Consider the following 12,408-nt stretch of genomic DNA (forward strand, 5'->3'; position numbering starts at 1 on the left):
CCAATAAATGTGATTCGTCTTATGATTTTGTGATCATTTTGGGTCCAGCTCCTCTTAGTGATGTTCTTTATGTTTCCACCAACTCCTTTACTGCCCCTAATCTTTTAGTTATTCCGCATCCCCTTCCCTTGCTTGCTTCTCTCCTGTGGTGATGTTTAGAGCCCCACATATGTGGCCTAGTTGGAAAGTGGAATGAAAAGCAGAGGAAAAATGCCAGGAGGAGGGGGTCAGGAAATGCGGAATTGGAACCTGAACTTTCATTTAAGTCAAGTGAAAGACTTTGCGTACTTGATGGTTCTTGCTTAGCTCCAGAAGCACACAGCTGATGAGGAACAAATTAGAAATCCAAGTTGTTGTTTTTCCCAAGTGCTGTAAAGATGTGTGTTGCTGGTGGAGCTGGTCTTCCCCTGTGGGTCAGTTAGGCTCTCCCTGAAGTGTATGTGCAGATAGAAATGATTCCTGCTTCTGATGAGGCTGTCAGAATCCGGTATTGGAGTTTGGAAAAGTTATTTGCAGTCCTGTTTATTTGAATCATGCATAAACACACTCTGCAAGATGTCTGGCTGCTGGGGAGGGGTGGGGAGGGGAGGGGAGGGGCTCAGGGAGCAGACCTTTCTGCAGTGGATTTTAAAAGTGGATCAGCTGGCCAGAGTAGTTGTTTACCCTGGGTGAAAAGACTCAAAGAGCTCTGGACTCATAGCGGGAAGAGCCCTTAGAAAACTAGGGTAACTGATCTTTTTTACAGATAGGGCTACTGAAGCCCCAGAGAGGGGTACTTACTTGCCCCAGATCACACAGCTTGGCGTGAAAAATAAAGCATGGAAGAAATTTGGTGGGCTTTGGGGTCAGAGAGAGTTGGGTTAAAATCCTGGATCAATCACTATATTCCTTGGGTAAGTTACTTAATTTTCTAAAGCTCCAATTTCTTCACTTTTTAGATGGGACTAATAATAGTTCCTACTTCACAGAGTCAATGTGAGGATTAACAAGAAAATCCATGTAAAATAGCACAACGCTTGACACTTGGTAAGTGCTAAATAAATACTTCTGTTTTGTAGTGTCGATGATATATTTTTGAGGTCCAAGGAACTGATAATAGGAACTCTTTCTATTGTTAACATGCCACAGGTCTCTGGTTTGGTCCTTATTAGAGGGTGTGGGGGGTTGAATTATGTTACCCCAAAAGATGTCTTCAAGTATTAACTCCCTGAACCTGTGAATGTGACCTTATTTGGAAATAGGGTCTTTGCAAGTTAAGATGAACTCATGCTGGATTACGGTGGGCCCTCATCCAATGACTAGTGTCTTTATAAGAAGAAATGTGTACACAGGCACACAGCGAGAACACCATGTGAAGACAGAGGCAGAGATTGCAGCGATGCTGCCACAAACCAAGGAACGGCAAGGGTTACTAATAACCACCAGAAACCAGAAGAGGCCAAGAAGGATTATTCCCTAGAGATTTTGGAGGGAGCATGGCCCTGTCAATACCTTGATTTTGGACTTCTAGCCTCTAGAACTATGAGACAATAAGTTTATGCCGTTTTAAGCCTCCCAGTTCGTGGTAATTTGTTGTGGCAGCCCTACGAAACAGGGTGTCAGTGGAGGGGGGAGTGTTCTGTGCTCCCAGTTAAGGCTCTCGGGTTAGGATTGTTAGCTACAGAACACTCATTTCTGTATTTCCAATCCACTGAATGGTAACCTCCCAAAGAGATCCTGTGTGTTTGCCTACTGACTTAGTGATACTGGAGGGTGTGTGTGTGTGTGTGTGTGTGTGTGTGTGACACGAGTTCTACGATTAATGAGAGCGAGGAGCCTTCATGATCTTGACTGGACATTCAGGTTCACAGAATGTCACTCAGAAAAGGCAGGAGGGGACACAAGTAGGACCAAGGACAAGGGTTGCTGTGTCTCATCTGTCCCAGTTCTTCTGTTACGTCTCCCTCCTTCCCCTTCTCTGTCATGTGAATATAGGTAGTTCTCTTGTTGGGCTGAGGTGCAGAGAATTTGGAACCTACCTAGGAACTTGTTGGAATTTATAAATCCTTGGTGAATACCTTTTTCTTCATGTCAGGTGCGGACCAGGAGAGAAATTCCAGGGAAATGCTGTGTGCCTGTATAATTTGCCAGAGACAGCCAGGTGGTCTCCATGTCTCAATTCATATTTCCACAGTATGGTCCTGAAAGATGTAGAAGTCCTTTTCCAGCACAGAATCCCTCCATCCCTGTTGGCCTCATTGGTCCTGCCTTCCCATCAGTCAGTCCTTCTCTGCCTCTCCTACTCTGTACTCTGGCAGTCTCATTTTGAGTAACTCTGAAGTTCTCCTCTGCCTTCTCCAACCTTCTCCATTCACAGACAGGAATGATGAACCAGGCTCACTGCTCACTGCCATAGCTACTGCAGGAAGACTTGAATTCGTCTTGAAAGAAGAGATAACACATTGTAAGAATGTATACAGTGTTCAGAGTTCCTATGCCAAGGGTGAAGGCTAGCATGGGTGGAGGTGGACATGACAGTGGAATTGTGTGCTCATTGACTGAGGACTCCTGTAGGAGCCCAGGCTATTTGGACTGCTGAACTTCTGACATTATCAGTGCCATTTTGGTCTCCTTTTTTTTTTTTTTTTTTTAACTTTTGAATTTAATTTATTTATACAGCAGGTTCTTATTAGTCATCCATTTCATACACATCAGTGTATACATGTCAATCCCAGTCTCCCAATTCATCCCACCCCACCCCACCCTCCCCTGACACTTTCCCCCCTTGGTGTCCATACGTTTGTTCTCTACATCTTTGTCTCTATTTCTGCCCTGCAAACCAGTTCATCTGTACCATTTTTCTAAGCTCCACACATATGCATTAATATACGATATTTGTTTTTCTCTTTCTTACTTCGCTCTGTATGACAGTCTCAAGATCCATCCACGTCTCTACAAATGACCCAATTTCGTTCATTTTTATGGCTGAGTAATATTCCATTGTATATATGTACCACATCTTCTTTTTCCTTTTATAATGCTGAGGTTTAGAAACTCTGAGACAGTGTTTATTTTTGCAGGGGAGGAATATAAACTGTATATGTATGTACGTATGTGTATGTATATGTATATATATGATTGAATTATTTATGTTCTATGCAGTTTTTGTATGCATATTATACTTAATTTTAAAAAAGGAAAAAGGAAGGAAGGGAGGAGGGAGGGAGGGAGGGAAGGAAGGACGAAAGAAAGGAAGGGAGGAAGGGAGGAAGGAAGGAAGGAAAAATGAAGGAAGAAAGCAAGAAAGGAAGGAAGGAAGGAGGAGAGGACTCAAATCAATAAAATTAGAAATGAAAAAGGAGAAGTTACAACAGATACCGCAGAAATACAAAGCATTCTAAGAGACTAGTACACGCAACTCTATGCCATTAAAATGGACAACCTGGAAGAAATGGACAAATTCTTAGAAAGGTATAACCTTCCAAGACTGAACCAGGAAGAAATAGAAAATATGAACAGACCAATCAGAAGTAATGAAACTGAAACTGTGATTAAAACTCTGTCATTTTGGCCTTGACCTTCTTGAGCCAGGAGAAGAAGGGTTGAGTCATTAGATTTCCTAGTCATCAGCTCATTGGTTGGGAAAGTTTTTTTTTTTTAGAGTGAATGTATAAGGGAGGTAGGGAGAGGGGGTGGGTGCTCAGCCCAGTGGCAAAGTAGGAAGTCAGGGTAGGTAGCGAGAATTCTTTCTACCCTGTGCTTTGAGGACTGCTTCCCTATCTACAGAATGAATGAGTTGTGAGCTATTATCACCCATGAGAAATCTATAGATAATTACATTCTTATGAAATATTCAGAAAAGGTAAACCCATAGAGACAGAAAGCAGATAAGTGCTTGCCAGAGGCTGGGGGGGGAGGGGATGGGGAATGACTGCATAATAAGATATGCTTCCGGGGTGATAAAAATGTTCTGGAACTAGATAGAGGTGGTGATTGCACACATTGTGGATGTACTAAATGCCACTGAATTGTACAACTTAAAATGGTGAGTTTTATGTTATATGAATTTTACCGCAAAAAAACAGAAGCCCAAAATAAATAGCACGCCCCCCCCCCACCCCCACAGTTCCCTTTAAACCACACTGACCCTGTGGAGGTGGCCTCGGGAAAGGTAACAGCTCTGCTGGGGCTCTGAGCCTGGTGCAGTTCCCTGGCCTGAGTGTTGAGGGAGTATGGGGGTCCTTCCTCCTTTGCCCACCCCTGTCCTCACCCCTCCTCAGAGGAACCCATTGGGCTGCCAAGAGGTTAAGAGCATGGGCTTTCAGCGTGGGCTTTAATCTAAGTGTGGATCCAGCCACTGCTGCCGGTGTGAATCTGGGTGTTACGGGACCTCTCTGAGCTGTGGCTTCCTCACTTGTAAAATGGAGGTGACTACCTGCCTCATAGGGTTTTTGTTAGCCTGAACTAAGTGTGTAAAGCATCTAACATAATGCAGGGTGCATGATTACCACTCAAGAAACAGGAGTGGCTGTTATAAATAATAGTAAATTCTATTATCCGTGGTATCTGTCTGAGCATAGTACTGATTGCCAAGATCCACAGGTAGCAAGAAGTTTTACCTTCAGCTAAGTCCTCTAAACAGAATCCCAAATCCCAACAGCCTGCTTGCGGGATGAGGACAGAAGAAATTCAGCAACAGTGGAGGATATTGTTGTCTTAGTTGTAGTTTTGAAGGGGTTGGATAAATAGCATCTTTGCTTGAACCAATGGAAAAAGTAGACAAAACCTAAGGAGATAGGTGACCAAAATATCACCTTTATCCCAATCAGACAGATTTTGGAGATTAAAGGGAATTTTTATTGCCCACCCCCACAGTTCCCTTTAAACCACACTGACCCTGTGGAGGTGGCCTCGGGAAAGGTAACAGCTCTGCTGGGGCTCTGAGCCTGGTGCAGTTCCCTGGCCTGAGTGTTGAGGGAGTATGGGGGTCCTTCCTCCTTTGCCCACCCCTGTCCTCACCCCTCCTCAGAGGAACCCATTGGGCTGCCAAGAGGTTAAGAGCATGGGCTTTCAGCGTGGGCTTTAATCTAAGTGTGGATCCAGCCACTGCTGCCGGTGTGAATCTGGGTGTTACGGGACCTCTCTGAGCTGTGGCTTCCTCACTTGTAAAATGGAGGTGACTACCTGCCTCATAGGGTTTTTGTTAGCCTGAACTAAGTGTGTAAAGCATCTAACATAATGCAGGGTGCATGATTACCACTCAAGAAACAGGAGTGGCTGTTATAAATAATAGTAAATTCTATTATCCGTGGTATCTGTCTGAGCATAGTACTGATTGCCAAGATCCACAGGTAGCAAGAAGTTTTACCTTCAGCTAAGTCCTCTAAACAGAATCCCAAATCCCAACAGCCTGCTTGCGGGATGAGGACAGAAGAAATTCAGCAACAGTGGAGGATATTGTTGTCTTAGTTGTAGTTTTGAAGGGGTTGGATAAATAGCATCTTTGCTTGAACCAATGGAAAAAGTAGACAAAACCTAAGGAGATAGGTGACCAAAATATCACCTTTATCCCAATCAGACAGATTTTGGAGATTAAAGGGAATTTTTATTGCTGGACAACAAAATGAGACTGATCACCCTGTTACAGGCAAAGCTGGATCACTGCAGAGCTGCCCAAACTGGGGCCTGACCTGCTAAAAACAAGCAGGAAGGAACAGAGGGCTGTGCTGGTCCTCAGTGAAAGGGGCTCCTTCCCAAGCTCACCGATCAGGGCAGACACTCCATCTCGAGTTGGAGAGAGGCCAGGAATGCTGCCCGTGGTGCCCCATCCAAATGGAAGAAGTACGAGAGGGACAGAGGTGCCTTAACATTGGATTGATGTAGGACCCAGGAGTTGTCTCCACGGCAAGGTGGAGGCTGCCCTGTGTCCAGATGGCGCTCCACCTCTTTCCCCACGAGGTCTGACATCGTGATAGGCACTGCAGGACCAGTGCCTCCTTCCTTTACGTTCAGCAAGGAGGCTTCTGTTATAAAAGGAAATAGAGGGCTTCCCTGGTGGCGCAGTGGTTGAGAGTCTGCCTGCCGACGCAGGGGACGCGGGTTCGTGCCCTGGTCCGGGAGGATCCCACATGCCGCAGAGTGGCTGGGCCTGTGGGCCATGGCCGCTGAGCCTGCGCGTCCGGAGTCTGTGCTCCGCAATGGGAGAGGCCACAACAGTGAGAGGCCCACGTACCGCAAAAAAAAAAAAAAAAAAGGAAATAGAATAGCAAAAACAAAACAGAACAAAAAACCCAAGAAAATAAACAACCAAAAACAAAACCTGGACACAACCTCATTTTGCCCAACATTTGGGGAATGATGAAGTAAATTATAGAATATTCATTCAACAGAATGTTAAAAAGTCATTAAAAAAGGCTGTTTACAAAGGGTTTATAATGATGTGGGAACGATATGATAATGTCAAGTGAAAAAAGTGTGATACAAAATTGCACATATAGTGTGAACTCAGCTGTATGAAAATCTCCCTAAGATTATGCATAGAAAAATTTAAAAATTGCTTGGAAACTTCAGAAATATTAACAGTGGTTGTCTTTCTGTTTAGTTTTTTTTTTTCTGTAGTTTACAAGTTTCTATAATAAGCATCTTTTTCTTTTGTAATGGAAAAAATCAACTTTATTTTTAAAAAAGCTATTTTTAGAATGGTGCGGGTTACACATTATCAGTCAAACCAACAATTTAGAATTTCATAGAGTTATAAGATTTCAGAATGCTAATGCTGCAAAGAGACCTTAAAGATTTTCCTAGTTTAAGGATTTAAAATATTTTGGGGGGTCACAGATTCCTTTGAAGATCTGAAAACTGTGGCTTCTCTCCTTAGAGCATTTCACAGATAAACATAATACTATCATTTAAGTTGCTTTTAATTTCAAGGTAGAGAAGAAGCCCTATTCAGAGCAGCTTAAACAGTGGAGGAAATTTACTGGTTTATGTAATTAAAAACTTTAGGGGTATCAGGTGAACCTTGATCCAGCACTTCAACAGTTTCGCCAAGACTCATTTCTTCTGTCTCTCTGCTCTGCCTCCTACAATGTCAGCTTTATCCCAAGGCTGGCTCCCCTGTGGGTTCCAAGATGGCTGGTAGAAGCTCCTGGCACTTCATTCTTAATAGTATATGTCTAGCAGGAAAGAATGTCTCTGTTTTAGCATTCCCAATAAAAGTCACAAGATTTGATCTGGTTGTAAGTTTTAGGCACATGCTCATCTCCAAACCAGTACCTTTGCCAGGAAATAGAGAGCACTGATTGCTTTAGCTAGATCACTTGCTCTGCTGTGGTGCTGATATGACCACATTATTCCCCCAAATAGAAACTGGGGACATGAATGTTCCTTACACACATGACCTACTTCATATAATTTAGGCTTATTGTTAAATCCCCCAAAGCTTGCCCATGTATCCCAGGTTAAGAATTCCTGGTCTAATACAATCCTCTTAATGTAGAGGTGGGGATTCAGAGAGCCAGAAAGAGGTCACAGATGCTCCAAACCATACAGTTGCCTCACTGTCAGTGTGCTGCTTGTCTCCCCACCAAATTCCCTCCAACTTCACATGCAGTCATAAGTCAGAGAAGAAGAGGTAATAAGTAGGACCCTTGTCAAATCCCTAAGCTCCTCTAGGACCCAGGACAGATGTGTTTTGATAAAGAGATAGGGAGGACCCTAAGTTGAAGGGGCAAAAGGGTCCAGAGTGGGAAAGGTGACTGCATTGAGCCACTGGCTAGAAGCCTCCCATCTAAGACAGCCTGGAAGGGAAGCGATAACAATGAGAAGAGAGGAGGAATAATTATATTATTCATGCCTATATCTGGAAGATAATCATTGTAATTTCCCTTCTAAAAATCCTGCTTGCTCAGAGAAACAACTGTATTCTAATAAGTACTTGCTTATGAAATGTAATTGGATTGGAATGTGAGTTATTAAACTGTATGTGGGGGGGGGCACTTCTTGCCAGGTGTTTAATGATTATGTTCAAATGTGTAGGGCTGGTCTGTTGGCTGGGAAGATAATACTCCCAGGAAGAAAATTGTTTAACTCTAGGTCAGGACTTGAGTGGCTTTCACAGACATCTAAAAGAGCCGGGCTGAAGAGGACCTTACAAATCGCTTAGTTCCGTTGCCTCATTTAGGAGATAGGGAAACAGACTCAGTGTGTGAAAGCACTTGTTGAAAGCTGTACAGTGATCTCACTGACAATTAGTTGCTCTTTTACCTAGTTTGTCATCGTATTCATATATCCCTTGCGGTAGAAGCCATGCCTTGGCATTCTCAATTGCCATTTCCTCTTCCTTCTACCTGGAGAGATTGGAAAGGTGACTCATCTTTCTTGCAGCTAGGATTCCAGATGCAAGATAAGTTCCCCCAATTCATTGCCCTTGCATGAGATCTCTCTGCAGCCATGGCCATTGAGAGTCAAGGTGGTGGAAATGTGTTAAGAGGCCACCGTGGTGACTCACTCAGCATTCCCAATGCCTAGCCACCAGCCTCCAGGCGCTTTAGGGGCAGGGGTGGCAGCAGGTGGGATTGCAGCTATGGTAGCATGTCATTGATCTCCCCAGTCCCTTGGAGACTCCCTGACTTATACTCTTTCTAGCCTTCCAGTGCTCTTTTTTTTTTTCTTTTTGAGTAATTAATTCCCTGTATTAAATCTCCTTCTGCTTGACACGTAGAGTGACTTCGGTTTCCTGCACTGAACTCTGACACCCCCCTCTGTGTTAGCACAAATCACACTTACAGCAGGTAATAATCTTTCTCCCATGGATCCTGATCTTATGTTTCCTGTGTCCTATAGAATATAGCTCCATTCATGTCATGCTAGAATCTTAAGCTCAAGAAATCCAAAACCAACCTCATTACTTTCCCTCCCAAACTTACTCTTCCTATAGACTTCCCTTTGTCCATTCTCGTCCCTACTTCCTCCCAATAACTTGGGTTTGAAGGTAGCTTTGTCTTTCCTTTTCCTGCTGTCGTGTGCTTGTCAAATCTTATTGATTCTATTTTCTTTATTAGTTGGGACTGTTGGTTTTAAGTTATCCAATTATATTGGATTAGTGAACAGAGAGAATGTAATAACCTGAATAACTGGGTTTTTTTGACAATTTTTTAAACAGCTTTATTAAGATACAATTCACATAACATACAATTTCCCCATTTTAAGTGTACAGATGAACATATCTACAAAATGGACTCAGATACAGAGAACAGACAGAGGTGTGGTTGCCAGAGGGGAGGGGGTCTGGGGGAGGGATGGATTGGGAGTTTGGGGTTAGCAGATGTAAGCTATTATGTATAGAATGGATAAACAACAAGGTCCTACTGTATAGCATGGGGAACTATATTTCATATCCTATGATAAACCGTAATGGAAAAGAATATGAAAAAGAATATATATGTATAACTGAGGCACTTTGCTGTACCGCAGAAATTAACACAACATTGTAAATCAACTATACTTCAATAAAATTAGAAAAAATAAAAATAAAGTGTACAGAATCTCAGTGAGATCCCTGTAGTCAAATTGGTCTCTTGGTTCTCCCCAAACATATATGGTCTTCTATCATTCCATTTCCTTAACCATTCATTAAAAAATCATAATTGAGCACTTAACTATATGCCAAGCATTCCTACCTGGAATGATGTTTCTTTTTCACTTCTACAGACTTAACCCCTACTTCAGTTAAGTCTAATAACTAATAACTTCTTATACTAATTTGTGCCAGAAGCTCCTTGATTGTGACTTATGCCAAGTAATTATGAAGACTTTTTTTTTTCTTCTGAGTATTGCATGAAGGCTACAAAGTTGGAACAGGCAAGTACTGGATGTGAAAGCTTTAATTTATCTACTTCATTCATGTGTTATTTTTGTAGCTATAGTCTCTATTTTCTTATTTGATGACCACTGAAGTGTTCCCAGGCCCAGTTGTAAACCTAAGAGTTGATGTATTGATGGGAGCAGCTGGAAGTTCAAGATGTTGTTGTGATTCTTTTTTTCTTTTTTTTTTTTTTTGGTACGCGGGCCTCCCTCCGCTGTGGCCTCCCCCGTCGCGGGGCACAGGCTCCGGACGCGCAGGCTCAGCGGCCATGGCTCACGGGCCCAGCCGCTCCGCGGCATGTGGGATCCTCCCAGACCAGGGCGCGAACCCAGTTCCCCTGCATTGTTAGGCGGACGCGCAACCACTGCGCCACCAGGGAAGCCCCTGTGATTCTTTTTTTCTTAATCCCTCTTTTGTATATGTGATATTGAGCAGATGATGAAGCGTTACTTTTGAGGATTTAACAAGGAAGGAGAAAGAAAGACCCACATTTCTGGGTGAAGTCTTTGCCCTTCTGTGTGGAAAAGTGGATTGCGACTGTTCTCAAGTCTGTCTCTTGGTAATTGCACCTGACTTTAGGATCCAAAAAAAATTTGTTTTGCCAAGTTGTGCCTTTCCTTCTGGAATTGTAAGTGAACACAGTAATAGTACCTGTTTACACTGTGAAGTGGATATTATTACAGAAAATACACCAGAGGCTTTCTCACTTGTTAAGGTAATAATGCCTTGTGAATGTATGATCTACGGAGAAACCGCTGTAGTTTTTACCTGCTGATGCTGTCTGTTGGAGAATAAATTTTGGATGGTTCTTTTTTTCACCAAAAAAAAAAAAAAGGTTCTTTTTTTTTCAATTACGAAGCTACTTTTAATACTTTGGGGTGAGTCCCACAGGCATAAAAAACACTGGGAAGGGGTAACCCCCTCACGTCCAGGAGTGGCCCAGGGGGAGAGAGGCTACCTGAGGGGAAGGAAGCACAAAACGGACTCGCTGCAGACTCAGGGCAAAGGGAATGCCATCGGTGCTGGGTCCTGTGAGCACTACAGGAGAAAACGCGAGCGTGGTGGGACTGGCTCCAGGCACACAGGCGAAGGGCAAGAGGGTTGGACGCGAAGCCACAAAGCTACTTGGGTTCCTCCTTCTTGTTTGCCTTTTTCTGTTTCTACTACATGATCTCCGAGTCCCTCTGCTTGCGGGTGGCAGCAGAAAGCCCGTCAGCTCGGCGCTTTCCCTTAACCAAGTCGCTCTGCTTTTTCGTGTTCTTCTGGCAGGTGAGCTCATGCTGGTTACCACGGGTCATGGCGATGGCAGCGGCTCTGGCCTGCTCCATTCTTTTTTTTTTTCCTGTTGAGGAAAACCAGCATCAGGCGTGGGTGGATCCAGGGGCTCAGAGAAAGCCATCAGGACTTGTTCTCTCTCTCCCTCTTCAGGCTCTGCTTTCTGCCAGTCTCTTTCCGCCCGTGGGGCCCTGACCACTCTGTGTTAACATAATCTTTACATCAAGCCTTGTGGGGTTTATTTTTTTAAATTAAAAAAAATTATTTATTTTTGGCTGCATTGGGTCTTCGTTGCTGCACACAGGCTTTCTCTAATTGCAGTGAGTGGGGGCTACTCTTCGTTGTGGTGCGTGGGCTTCTTATTGCGGTGGCTTTTCTTGTTGTGGAGCATGGGCTCTAGGCGCGTGGGCTTCAGTAGCTGTGGCACGCGGGCTCAGTAGTTGTGGCTCATGGGCTCTATAGCGCAGGCTCAGTAGTTGCGGCGCACGGGCTTAGTTGCTCCGCGGCATGTGGGATCTTCCCGGACCAGGGATCGAACACTTGTCCCCTGCAATGGCAGGCAGATTCTTAACCACTGCACCATCAGGGAAGCCCCAAGCCTTGTGGGGTTTATCTTTTCCATTAATTCCAGAAAAAGTTTTAGAGTCTTTTTGAGTAAGATTGAACCAGCCAATTGTTATGGGTTGAATTGTATATCCCCCCTCCCCCCAAAAGATACGTTGAAGTCCTGACCTCCAGAATGTGATGTTATTTGGAAATAGCTTTGTTGTAGATATAATTAGTTAAGTTATAATGAGGTTATACGGTAACAGGGTGGGCTAGTAATCCAGTGTGACTGACGTCCTTATAAGAAGAGGAGAGAGAGACAAAAATTAAGTAGCTTAAACACAGAACTTAATTTTCTCACAGTTCTGGAGGCTAAAAGTCCAAGATCAAGGTGTAGGCAGGTTTGGTTTCTCCTGAGGCCTCTCTCCTTAGCTTCCCTGGTGTCTCTTCCTTTTCTTATAAGGACAGTAGTCCTACTGGATTAGAGCTCTACCCTAATGGCCTCATTTTTTTTTTCACATCTTTATTGGAGTATAAATGCTTTACAATATTGTGTTAGTTTCTGCTGTACAACAAAGTGAATCAGCTATAAGTATACATATATCCCCATATATCTTCCCTCTTGCATCTCCCTCCCTCCCACCCTCCCTATCCCACCCCTCTAGATTGTCACAAAGCACTGAGCTGATTCCCTGTGCTATGCAGCAGCTTCCCACTAGCTATCTATTTTACGTTTGGTAGTG

General features: G+C 43.7%; 1 long non-coding RNA gene across 1 annotated transcript in view; it reads left to right on the forward strand.

Annotated features, from left to right (window-relative positions):
* LOC129392355 (uncharacterized) overlaps positions 1–12,408 on the forward strand; it is a 161,188-nt gene that overhangs the window by 18,740 nt on the left and 130,040 nt on the right. Inside the window, exon 2 of the long non-coding RNA XR_008618147.1 lies at positions 939–1,026. This is a non-coding gene — a long non-coding RNA (uncharacterized lncRNA). The remainder of the gene's footprint in view (positions 1–938; positions 1,027–12,408) is intronic.

This window comes from Physeter macrocephalus, chromosome 8 (genome assembly GCF_002837175.3).
Source record: "Physeter macrocephalus isolate SW-GA chromosome 8, ASM283717v5, whole genome shotgun sequence".
Taxonomy (NCBI): Eukaryota; Metazoa; Chordata; class Mammalia; order Artiodactyla; family Physeteridae; genus Physeter; species Physeter macrocephalus.